Here is a 13004-nt window from a genome sequence, read left to right on the forward strand (position 1 = left end):
GCCAGGCAGCATCAGAGGAGCAGGAAATCTGACGTTTCGGGTCTGGATCCTTCTTCATTTTCAGAAGAAGGGGTCCAGACCCGAAACGTCAGCTTTCCTGCTCCTTTGATGCTGCCTGGCCTGCTGTGTTCATTCAGCTCTACACCTTGTTATGTCAGATTCTCCAGCATCTGCAGTTCCTACTATCTTTATTTTCACACAGCTATGTTAACACCGCTTAATAACCTTGAACTGACCCAAGTGTCCGGCTATATATTCTTTAATAATAGCTGCTGACATTTTCCCTGTGAAAAATGTTGTTACTGGCTTGTAGTTTCTGTTTTCTGTCTCCCTGTCTTTTTGAATAAATGTGTTACATTCACTATCTTCCAATCTAATGGGACTTTTCTGAAATGAAGAAGTTGCGAGTAAGAAAATACATTGCATCAACTATCTCTCTAGAGTTAAGACACTAGGATGAAATCTGTCAAGACCCAGGCAGTAATCGGCACATAGCGATTGTGCTCTAGTGATTGTAGTTTTCCTGTGCTCCTCCCTCCTTCAATACTGTGTTTGAGATGTTACGTGTATCCTTTGTAGCCATACAGTCATAGTGATAAACAGCGGAGAAACAGACGCTTTGGTCCAACTCGTCCATGCCGACCAGATATCCGAAATAAATCTAGTCCCATTTGGCCCATATCCCTCTAAACCTTTCCTATTCATATACCCATCCAGATGCCTTTTAAATGTTGCAATTATACCAGCCTCCACCATTTCCACTGGCATCTCATTCCATTCATGCACCACCCTCTGCATGAAAAAGTTGTCCCTTAGATCCCTCTTAAATCTTTCCCATCTCACCTTAAACCTATGCCCTCTAGTTTTGGACTCCCCCATACTGGGAAAAAGATGTTGTTTATTTACCCTATCTATGCCTCTCATGATTTTATAAACCTCTACAGGGTCACCCCTCAGCCTCCGATGCTTCAAGTAAAATAGCCCCAGCCTATTCAGCTTCTCCCTGCAGCTTATTACCTCCAACCCTGACAACATCCTCGTAAATCTTTTCTGAACTCTTCCAAATCTTATAACATCCTTCTCAAATCAGGTAGACCAGAATTGCATGCAGTATTCCAATACTGACCTAACCAATGTCCTGTACGGCCACAACATGACTTCCCAACTCCTAAAATCAGTGCACTGGCCAATAAAGGCAAGCATACAAAACGTCTTCTTCACTATCCTATCTACCTGCGACTTCACTTTCAAGGAACTATGAACCAAAGTCTCTTTGTTCAGCAATACTCCCCAGGACCTCACCATTAAGTGTACAAGTCCTGCCCTGATTTGCCTTTTCAAAATGCAGCACCTCACATTTATAGAAATTAAACTCCACCTGCCACTCCTCAGTCCATTGGCCCATCTAATCAAGGTGCTGTTGTACTCTGAAGTAACCTTCTTTGCTGTCCACCATACCTCAAATTTTGGTGTCATCTACAAACTTACTAACCATACCTTCTGTGTTCAAATCCAAATCATTTATATGAATGAAAAACAGCAATGGACACAGCACTGATCCTTGCGCCATACCGCTGGTCACAGGCCTCCGGTCTGAAAAGCAAGCTTCCACTACCACCCTCTGTCTTCTATCTTTGAGCCAATTCTGTATCCAAATGGCTAGTTCTCCCTAAATTCCATGTGATCTAACCTTGCTAGCCAGCCTACCATGTGGAACATTGTCGAATGCCTGACCGAAGTGCACATAGATCACGCCCAATGCTCTGCCCCTTTTCAATCCTCTTCTTGAAAAAACTCAATCAAGTTAGTGAGACACGATTTCCCACGCACAAAGCCACGTTGACCATCCTGAATCAGTCCTTTCCTTTCCAAATACATGTAAATCCTGTCCCTCAGAATCCCCTCCAACAACTTGCCCACCACCGATGTCAAGCTCATCCAACCAAAGCTCCCTGGATTTTCCTCACCACCTTTCTTAAATAGGTGGCACCATGTTAGCCAACCTCCAGTCTTCCGGCACCATACCTGTGGCTATTGATAATACATATATCTCAGCAAGGGGCCCTGCCATCACTGCCCTAGCTTCCACAGAATGCTAGGGTACACCTGATCAGGTCCCGTGGATTTATCCACCTTTATGCATTTTAAAACATCCAGCACCTCCTCCTCTGTAATATGGACATTTTCAAGATGTCACTATTTATTTGCCCATGTTCTTTATCTTCCATATCCTTCTCCACAGAAAACACTGCTGCAAAACACTCATTTAGTATCTCCCCCAACTCCTGTGGTTCCACACATCGGTGGCCTTGCTGATCTTTAAGGAGCCCTATTCTCTGCCTCGTTATCCTTTTGCCAAAAGGGGCTATTTGTCAAATCCCTTTGGATTCTCCTTAACCCCTATTTCCCAAAGCCATCTCATGTTCCCTTTTTATCCTCCTGATCTCCCTCTTAAGTATACTCCTACTGCCTTTACAATCTTCTAGGGATTCATTCGATCTCTGCTGTCTATACTTGACATATGCTTTCTTCTTATTCTTAACCAAAACCTCAACTTCTCTAGTCGTCCAGCATTCCCTACACCTACCAGCCCTTGCCCTTCACCCAAATAGGAACATATTGTCTCTGGACTCATTTTTGAAGGCTTCACATTTTCCAGTTGTCCCTTTACCTGCAAACATCCGCACCCTACCCTCATCAACTTTTGAAAGTTCTTGCTTAATACTGTTAAAATTGGCCTTCCTTCAATTTAGAACTTTAACTTTTACATCTGGTTTATGCTTTTCCAACACTATTTTTAAACCAATAGAATTTTGGTCATTGGTTCCAAAATGCTCCCCCACTGACACCTCAGTCCCCTGCCCTGCTTTATTTCCCAAGAGCAGGAAAAGTGTTGCACCTTTTCTTGTGGGTACATCCACATGCTGAATCAGAAAATTTTCTTGTACACACAAATTCCTTTCTAGCCAAGCCCTTGATGCTATGGTAGTCCCAGTCCATGTTTGGAAAGTTAAAATCCCCTATCATAACCACCCTATTATCATTATAGATAGCTGAGATCTCCTTGCAAATCTGTTTCTTAATTTCCCACTGACTGTTGGAGGGTCTTTAGTACAATCCCAGTAGGGTGATCATCTCTTTCTCAGTTCCAACCACATAACTTCCCTGCATGTATTCCCAGAGATATCCTCCCTATGTACAGACATAATGTTATCCCTAATCAAAAACGCCATTCCCTCTCCTCTCTTGATCCTCTTTCTATTCTTCCTATAGCCTCTATACCCTGGAACATTAAGCAGCCAGCCCTGTCTGTACCTGAGCCACCTCTCTGTAATTACAATCACATCCCAGTCCCATGTTCCCAACCATCCTTGCATTGAAATAAATGCAGTTTGATTTATCACTCCTAACTTGTACTCCGCTTTTTGTCCTGTATGACCTGACTGACTTGCTCCTTTTCCAAACTGTACCAGTCTCAGACTGCTCTCTTTCCTCACTATCTCCCTAGGTCCTAACACCAGCACCACCACCAACTCCCTCCCCGCCCCCCCAAACCCTCCTTACTAGTTTAAATCCTCCCGAGCAGTTCTAGTAAATCTCTCCACCAGTACATTAGTCCCCTTCCAATTCAAGTGCAATCCATCCTTCTTATACAGGTCACTTCTACCCCAGAAGACATTCCAATGATCCAAAAACATGAATCATTCTCCCGTGCATTAACTCCTCAGCTGCACATTCATCTGCTCTATCCTCCTATTCCTACCCCTACTAGCTCATGACACTGGGAGTAATGCAGATATTACTACCCTCAAGGACCTGCTTTTTAAAATCCTGCTTGACATCCTCTATTTTCTCCTCAGAATTCGTCCTTTACTCTTCCTGTTGTCATTAGTACAAGGACTTCCTGCCGGTCCCTCTCCCCTTTGAGAATATTTTGCACTATCTCCAAGATAACCTTGATACTTCTTCCAGGGAGGCAATGCACCATTCTGATGTCTCGCTGTTGGCTACATAATCATCTGTTTGTGCCTCTGATTAGAGAGTTCCCTATGACAATCGATCGCTTGGAAAATGGCATACCCCTCGTTACATTAGAGCCAGTCTCGGTACCAAAAACCTGGCTGTCAGTGTTACATTCCCCTGAGAGACCATCACAATTTCTAAAACATTATACTTGTTTGAGGTAGGGATAGCCACAGGGGACTCCTGCACCACCTGCCTACCTCTCCTACCTTTCCTGGAGGTCACCCATCTAACTGACTGTATCTTCATTTTATCTCCTTCCTTGCAACTGCCATCCATCACACTTCCTAGGTCCTGTAAATTCCTCATTGCCTCTAATTACCGCTCCAACTGATCCATGCGATCTGATAGGATTCACAACCAAACGTACTTCCTGCAGACATAATCCTCAGTAACATTGAAACACCCTAATCTCCCACATCCAACAGGAAGAGCACATCACTCTACTAAAGGCCATCTTTGCATCTTAACAATTTACAGACCCAGAAAATAGTACAGTCTTACTGCTCCAAAAACTGCTTTAGGCTAACTTAGTACCCATTTTTTTTTTTAATATTTTAAAGTTTAATCAAGAGACAGGTCTAAATAAAAACAAATTATCAAAAAAAATCACTCTACCCACTATTGAAGATTTACAAAAAAAAAGTAAGATTACACTTTAAAACTAGCAGCTGAACTGTTTCCCTCTGTGAACTCCCACACAGGTTTCTCCAAGGTCAGCTGTGACTTTCATTGTTTGTTTATTTTTCTTAGAACGAACTCCAATGTCCAGAAATACTTGAAACCAAACAGCCAAGGCAGTTAGCCATGCAGGTTACCATTGGTTCAGACAGCTGTGCATGTTTACTGCTCTATTTGAATCACTTCTCATGTGGTCACTACCTTTGTCTCTCTTCCTCCTTTTAAAAGTGCTGTTGTTTTAATCTTTTTCTTCCCCAAAGTTGCAAAGCAATGCAACAGCTTCCAATACAGTAATTACTGCTCCTAGAATTCAAGGAAATCAGCTACAACACTGAAAATACCTCATAAAAGGAATAGCTCTTACAGCCTCATCCTCCATCTTGGATTATCCAGAATCCTTAAAATAACTGTTCAATTCATCTGCCATCTCTTTATTTTCCAGATCCATTCTCCAATTGACTCCCTAAAGGAACAACACTCACTTTGTAAGCTCTTTTCTTTTTTTAAATATTTGTGGAAAGCCATGTTATATGTTTTTATATTTTTGGCTAGCTTTCTCATGAACTCTAATTCTTCTTTCTTCACTAATTCTTTGGTTATTCTTTGCTAGTTTTTTACATTCCTTCCAATCTTCTGACCTGCCACCTGTCTTAGGACAATGAAATGCTTTTTCTTTGAGTTTTATAGTATCTAGTTTCTATCTATGTCTAGTTAACCACAGATGGTGGATCCTTCCCTTCGGATTTTTCTAACAAATAGGAATGCGTCTACTCTGAATATTCCAAAATACTCCCTCAACTGTCTACTGCTATTTCTCTATTAACCTGCCCTTTTATCTAATTTGTTCATTCACATTATCTAGATCTGCTTCCATGCCCTCCTAATTGCCCTTACCTAAATGTATAAAAATCCTGCACCCACACATCAATGAATTCCATTCACATTTGGATGTCGAATATTTTTTCCACCACCTCCGCCTCTGTACCTATTTCTTTGACCACGAATCTAACTCACTTTCTACAGACAGCTTCTCCTGCCTCCAACACACCCCATTGTCCTGGACACTCTCCCTCGACATCTTCATTTCCAACTGCTGTTGCGACATTGAAAGCCTCAACCTCTCCACCCCTCTCACTCACTCCAGCCTCTCTCCCACGGAATGTGCAGCCATCCGCTGCCTCCCCTCCAACCCTAATCTCACCATCAAACCTGCAGATAAGGGAGGCACAGTAGTGGTATGTGCACTGATCTTTACATCGCTGAGGCCAGGGGCCAACTCTCTGACACCTCCTCTTACTGCCCCCTCGAACATGACCGCACCCCTGACCACCAAACCATCCTCTCTCAAACCATTCACAACCTCAGTACCTCAGGTGACCTCCCACCCACAGCCTCTAACCTCAGTATTCCCCAACCCCGCACCACCCATTTCTATTTCCTTCCCAAAATCCATAAACCTGACTGCCCCGGCCGACCCATTGTCTCCGCCTGTTTCTGTCCCACTGAACTTACCTCCACTTACCGTGACTCTGTTTTTACCGCACCCCCCAACCCCCCCGCACCCCAGTCCAGTATGCCCCACCTACATCCAAGACATCCACGCCCTCCAACTCCTTCAAGACATTCAATTCCCTGGCCCTCAACACGTCATCTTCACTATGGACATCCAATCCCTTTACACTTGTATCCCACCCTGCAGATGGCCTAAAGGCCCTCTGCTTCTTCATCTCCCACAGGCCCAACCAGTCCCCCACCACCGACACCCACATCCGCTTAACCAAACTCGTCCTTACCTTTAACAACTTCTCCTTCAACTCCTCCCACTTCCTACAGACTAATGGGGTGGCCATGGAAACCCACATGGGACAAAGCTATGCCTGCCTGTTGGTAGGATACGTGGAACAGTCCCTCTTCCGCAGCTACACTGGCACTATCCCCCTCCGTTACATCGATGACTGTATCGGCGCTGTCTCGTGCTCCCACGAGGAGCTTGAACAGTTCATCCACTTTACTAATACCTTTCACCTCAACCTCAAATTCCGATATCTCCGATACCTCCCTCTCCTTCCTGGACCTCTCCGTCTCCATCTCTGGTGACCGCCTCGAACCCGACATCTATTTCAAGCCCACTGACTCCCGCAGCTACCCAGACTACACCTCCTCTCACCCACCTTCCTGCAGGAATGTGATCCCCTACTTCCAATTCCTCCACCTCTGCTGCGTCTGCTCCCAAGATGGGGCGTTCCACTCCCAAACATCCCAGATGTCCTCGTTTTTCAAGGACCATAACGTCCTCCTCCAGTGATCAAATATGCCCTCAACCACATCTCTTGCGTTTCCCGCACCTCAGCCCTCACACCCCCTACCCGCAACAAAAACAAAGACAGAATCCCCCTGGTCCTCACGTATCATCCCAGCAACCTCTAGATTCAACGCATCATTCTCCGCCACTTCCGCCACCTGCAATCTGACCCCACTACCAAAAAGAGATTTTCCTCCCCACCCCTATCTGCCTTTCATAGGGACCACTCTCTCCGCAACTCCCTCGTCCACTCCACACTCCCCACTAACGCCACCACGCTCGGTACCTTTCCCTGCAACCACAGAAAGTGCTACACCTGCCCCTACACCTCCCCCCTCACCTCCATTCAAGGCACAAAACAAACCTTCCATATCAGACAGGGGTTAACCTGCACATCCGTCAACTTGGTCTACTACATCCGCTGCTCCCGATGTGGCTTCCTCTACATCGGTGAGGCCAAGCGGAGACTCAGAGACTGTTTTGTAGAGCATCTGTGGTCTGTACATGACAAACAACAACACACCTTCCAATTGCGAACCATTTTAACTCCCCTTCCCACTCCCTCGGTGACATTTCCATCCTGGGCCTCATCCAGTGTCACAATTACGCTACCCACAAACTGGAGGAGCAGCAACTATTCCGCCTCGGGAGTCTATAGCCTGATGGCCTAAACATGGATTTCACCAGTTTTAAAATCTCCCCACCCCCGGCTTCATCCCATGTCCAACCCTCCCTCTCATCCCTGCCTCCTTGACCTGACACAACCTGTCCATCTTCTCACCCACCTATCCACTCCAGACATCCCACTGAACAATCCCCACCACTCCTGACCTGCACTCACCTATCACTGTCCCACCTACCTTCCCCAGCCCCACCCCTCCTCTCTCTATTTATTTGTGAGCTCCCTTCCCCCTCCCCATTTCTGAAGAAGGGTCCCAACCCGAAACGTCAACTTTCCTGCTCCTCTGATGCTGCCTGGCCTGTTGTGTTCCTTCAGCTCCACACAGTGTAATCTCAGTATGAGAATAGTCTTGGGTACAATCTTCTCTCCCCTCAAATTGAATGTTAAATTCAATCATTTTACATTCCTGCTATCGAGGGGTGCCTTCACTATGAAATCATTTATTAATCCTATCTCATTGCATAATCCCGGGTCTAGTGCAACCTACTCTCTGGCTGGATCTAGAATGTGCTGTTCTAAGAAGCTATCCTGAAAACATTTCATAATCCCCTCATTTAGACTACTTTTGACAACTTTTCTTAATGACTAAGATCTCCTGTGGTTATTGCTGCGACAAGCCATTATTAATTCTTCATTTATGCCCCACCTTACTGTTTAATTACTATTGGAGGGCTTGTACACCCGCAACTCATCCCTCACACCCCGTCCACGCAATAAGAACCAAAGAAGAATCCACCTCCTCCTCATGTACCACCCCACTAACCTCCGGATCCAACGCATCATCCTCCGACACTTCCACCATCTGCAATCCGACCCCACCACCAAAGACATCTTTCCCTCCCCACCCCTATCTGCTTTCCGAAGGGACCACACTCTCCGTGACTCCCTTGTCCGCTCCACACTCCCCTCCAGCCCCACCACACCCGGCACTTTTCCCTGCAACCGCAGGAAGTGCTACACCTGCCCCCATACCTCCTCCCTCACCCCCATCCCAGGCCCCAAGAAGACTTTCCACATCAAGCAGATGTTCACCTGCACATCTGCCAATGTGGTATACTGCATCCGCTGTTCTCGTTGTGGCTTCCACTACATTGGGGAAACCAAGCGGAGGCTCGGGGACCACTTTGCAGAACACCTACGCTCGGTTCGCAATAAACAACTGCACCTCCCAGTCGCGAACCATTTCAACTCCCCCTCCCATTCCTCAGATGACATGTCCATCCTGGGCCTCCTGCAGTGCCACAACGATGCCACCCGAAGGTTGCAGGAACAGCAACTCACATTCCGCTTGGGAACCCTGCAGCCCAATGGTATCAATGTGGATTTCACAAGCTTCAAAATCTCCCCTCCCCCTACTGCATCCCAAAACCAGTCCAGCTCGTCCCCGCCTCCCTAACCTGTTCTTCCTCCCATCTATCCCCTCCTCCTTCCTCAAGCCGCACCCCCATCTCCTACCTACTAACCTCATCCCGCCCCCTTGACCTGTCTGTCCTCCCTGGACTGACCTATCCCCTCCCTAACTCCCCACCTACACTCACCTTTACTGGCTCCATCCCCGCCTCTTCGACCTGTTTGTTTCCTCTCCACCTATCCTCTCCTCTATCCATCTTCTATCCGCCTCCCACTCTCTCCCTATTTATTTCAGAACACCCTTCCCCTCCCCCATTTCTGATGAAGGGTCTAGGTCCAAAACGTCAGCCTTTCTGCTCCTATGATGCTGCTTGGCCTGCTGTGTTCATCCAGCTCTGCACCTTGTTGTCTCGGACTCCCACAAGTAACTTCTTTATCATTCCCCATTTCTACTCAAACTTCTTCCATGTCTTTATTTTTCTGAACTTAGGCCATCCCTCTCTCTTGTGCTAATACCACCATTGACTAATAGAGTCACCACTCTATCTTTCCTTAGTTTCCTGTCATTCATTAATGTCCCATACTTTTTGAGGTTCAGGTCCTAATGCACAACATATTGCAGACTATGCACTCCTAACTCACTGTTTTGCTTCGAATGCCGGAGGCATTCAGATATAGCTGTTTAATTTTATCTTTTCTCTCCATTTATAAATTCTCCTTGTGCTGACTATGCAGGACTTCCTATCTGGTCCTGCCTATGTTATTGGTTCCTGCATGGACCAAAACTGGATTCTCCTCTTTTCCAATCTAAGTTACTCTCCAGCCCTGAACAAATGTCCCAAACCATGTACTAGGCAGGCAATACAGCTGTCTGGACTTGTAACAATGTCAAACTCCCTCACTATATTACCTGCTAATACTACTGTAATCCTTCTTACTTCCCCCTCTTGAGTGGGTTCCTTTCTCATGGTGCCAATGTCATTTCAGTCCTTGTCCCGCAGCTGGACAAGATGAAAGAAACTTAAACCAGTTAAACAATTGCAAATGCTGAGGTATCTATACTTCTGTCTAAGCTGTCTCCATGCCCTCCATATGACATCCACGCCCATTCATCTAGTAACCAATTAATACTGTCCTCAGGAACCATGTTATAACAATGGGAAATATTTGGTGTAGAACAAAATGTAACAAATTGCTCATTCAAACATTTGTCATTGATACTGCAAAAAAAGCCTGCTTTCAATCAGAAAGAAAGCTATTTCTCTAAGGAGTTATTAAGTTGTGTAAACAAACAAACATGAACTCTGAAACCATGTCAAAGGAAGATGATATTATCCCAACCTTGTAATATTGCCAGTTATTCCTCTGTACAACAGTGTCAATGCAACTGATCAGCAAAGCTTTAATGGTGGCCTCGGCTAACAAAACATTACTGAAACTGCAATAGTCTGAAAGTGAATATACAGGATTTATCCTTTTCATTTCAAAGCAGATTTGTATGTCAATCAATTGAAGTGACAAAGTGCTTAGATTTTTTTTATCTTCCTCAAACAAGGTTACATTTTCACGGTCAGAGGCATTTGTGCATTTAAATCTCAGTACCAAACACAAACAGGAGAGTTTACCAATACATGTTCCATATTTTTAAAATACATTTTGTATCTATGGCACTTTTGCAACACTTACACAATGCTGGTCAATGCAATAGCTAACTTAACCATTGCAGGACAGAGGATTGTGATGACTCATATCTACATTGCCATACAGCATCTATTGTGATAAATAAAGTTACTATTACCTATCTCAATGTTCCCAGTTCATCATAGATTTCTGCCAATGGTCTGAAACTGTCCAAGGTAGTAGTGCCTTTTAAGTCTTCCAAAACCTGCACCTTCAAATAGTCTACAATAGGAAATATAAATTTTTGAGACCCTTATAACGGGGCTGCAGTTTCCACAAAGATAAGTGAGCATTTTACAATTAAAGACTTCTTGAGCCACATAATGGCCACACAAAAATTGTTTGGGATCAGGAAGGCACAGGAAAATTGTTTCTCCTCCAAACGTATTTCATTGTTTTGTGACTTGTTTCACATCTCTGCTGGGAAATAAAATCCAACAGGCGTTTGTCCCCGGCTGGATTTCTTTCTTTTCAAAACTGTAATTGTTGAGGTAGGTTGTAGAATCCCAACTGCCATCTATCGTCTCCCCATAGACATTTCTGAGAGGGTGATTAATAATACACGTACTCAGGACACATTTTATCAGTCGCTTTGTCATGTTTTGTTATTTTAGCTGCTTTTCATGTTTCCAGTGATATTTACATTTTTTGCAGATAGTAAAATTAGCAGCCAAATTGGCTAACTGAACTCATTCTCTCTGCTTTCAGCTGGACACTTGACGATATTATCTCATTGACTTTATCTATGTTATGACTGTTAATATCCACCTCCCTGCAAATTTGCTGTGACTTAACTGGTAGCACTCTTTCCTCTGCATCCAAACATAATGGCTTAAAGTTTCAGCCCAACAAGTCTCACTCAATTGAACTCAAAAGTCAAGGATACAATTCCACTGTAATATTTTTGGTGGTCCTAAATTTCACATGAGATTAATAACTAAGTCTTATCTGGGTAGATAATGATCCTATTGTACTAATAGTATTGTTTTATCTAAATGTGACACAATGAGGTACTTAGACACTGCTTACTTTTTGGTCTCTGGTGGGTTTATTTACAGCTACACTAATGTATACAGTACCAAGTAATCGACAGATTTAGCCTGTGCCTGAACTGTTACAGTGTAGACAGTCTATGGTCATGTGATAACAACCAAGGTGATTGACTCAGTTACACGTTGAGCACTTAAACAGGCTTCACTCCAAAAGGAGTAACACAACAGGCAGAATCTTATAGGCATCTGACCAATGTGAGCTACGATGTGACGGAATTGGGTGATAGGTGCAGCAAAGCCCAACTCGATATTGGGAGCAAATTGTGCCATCTTTTTTGCTTTTTACAAGTGGTATGGCAAGATTCTCACTAGGCAGTGGTGAGTTGCCAATTGATGGGGATGTTGCTTGTTAAACCACCTTGTTAACAGCCCAACTTATTTCAGCAATATTCAGCATTCCAACTTACCAAACTTTACCAAATGTCTCAACTTGGGAAAACTCAACAAAGAAACTAGAGCTGACACTGGTGGAATTAGCTCACTAATGGCTTCAAACAACATCCATTTTGGAAACTGGGCACCAACATCTCAGGGGATAGTCAGCATTATTTTATACGAGGAAAACCATGTCTCACAAACTTGATTGAGTTTTTTGAGGAGGATGGCAGTGCAGTAGATGTTGTTTATTTGGATTTTAGTGAAGCCTTTGGCAAGGTTATGCATGGTAGACTAATTAGCAAAGTTAGGTCACAAGGGTGAGCTTGCCAATTGGATATATAATTAACTTAAAGGTAGGAGACAGTGAGTAATAGTGGAAGGTTGCTTTTCGGACTGGAGGCCTGTGACCAGCAGTGTTCCACAGGGATCTGTTCTGGACCCTCTTTTGTTTTTCATTCATATAAATGATTTGGATGAGAATATAGAAGGCATGGTGAGTAAGTTTGCAGATGGCACCAAAATTGGTGGCATAGTAGACAGTGAAGAAGGTTTTCTAAAATTACAAAGGGATCTTGATGTGTCAATGGGCTGAAAAATGGCTGATGGAGTTGAATCTGGATAAAGGTGAGGTATTGCTTTTTGGTACAACAAACAGGAGTAGGGTTTATACAGTTAATGGTAGGGCCTTGGATAGTGTTGTAGAACAGAGGGACCTAGGGATGCAGGTATGTAATTGCTTGAGGTTTGCATCACATATAGACACGATGGTTAAAAAGGCATTTGGTACACTTGCTTTTATTGCTTATTCCTTTGATTAGAGGAGTTGGGAAGTCATTTTGAGGTTGTACAGGACATT

The sequence above is a fragment of the Rhincodon typus genome, chromosome 5, assembly GCF_021869965.1.
Source record: "Rhincodon typus isolate 14 chromosome 5, sRhiTyp1.1, whole genome shotgun sequence".
NCBI lineage: Eukaryota > Metazoa > Chordata > Chondrichthyes > Orectolobiformes > Rhincodontidae > Rhincodon > Rhincodon typus.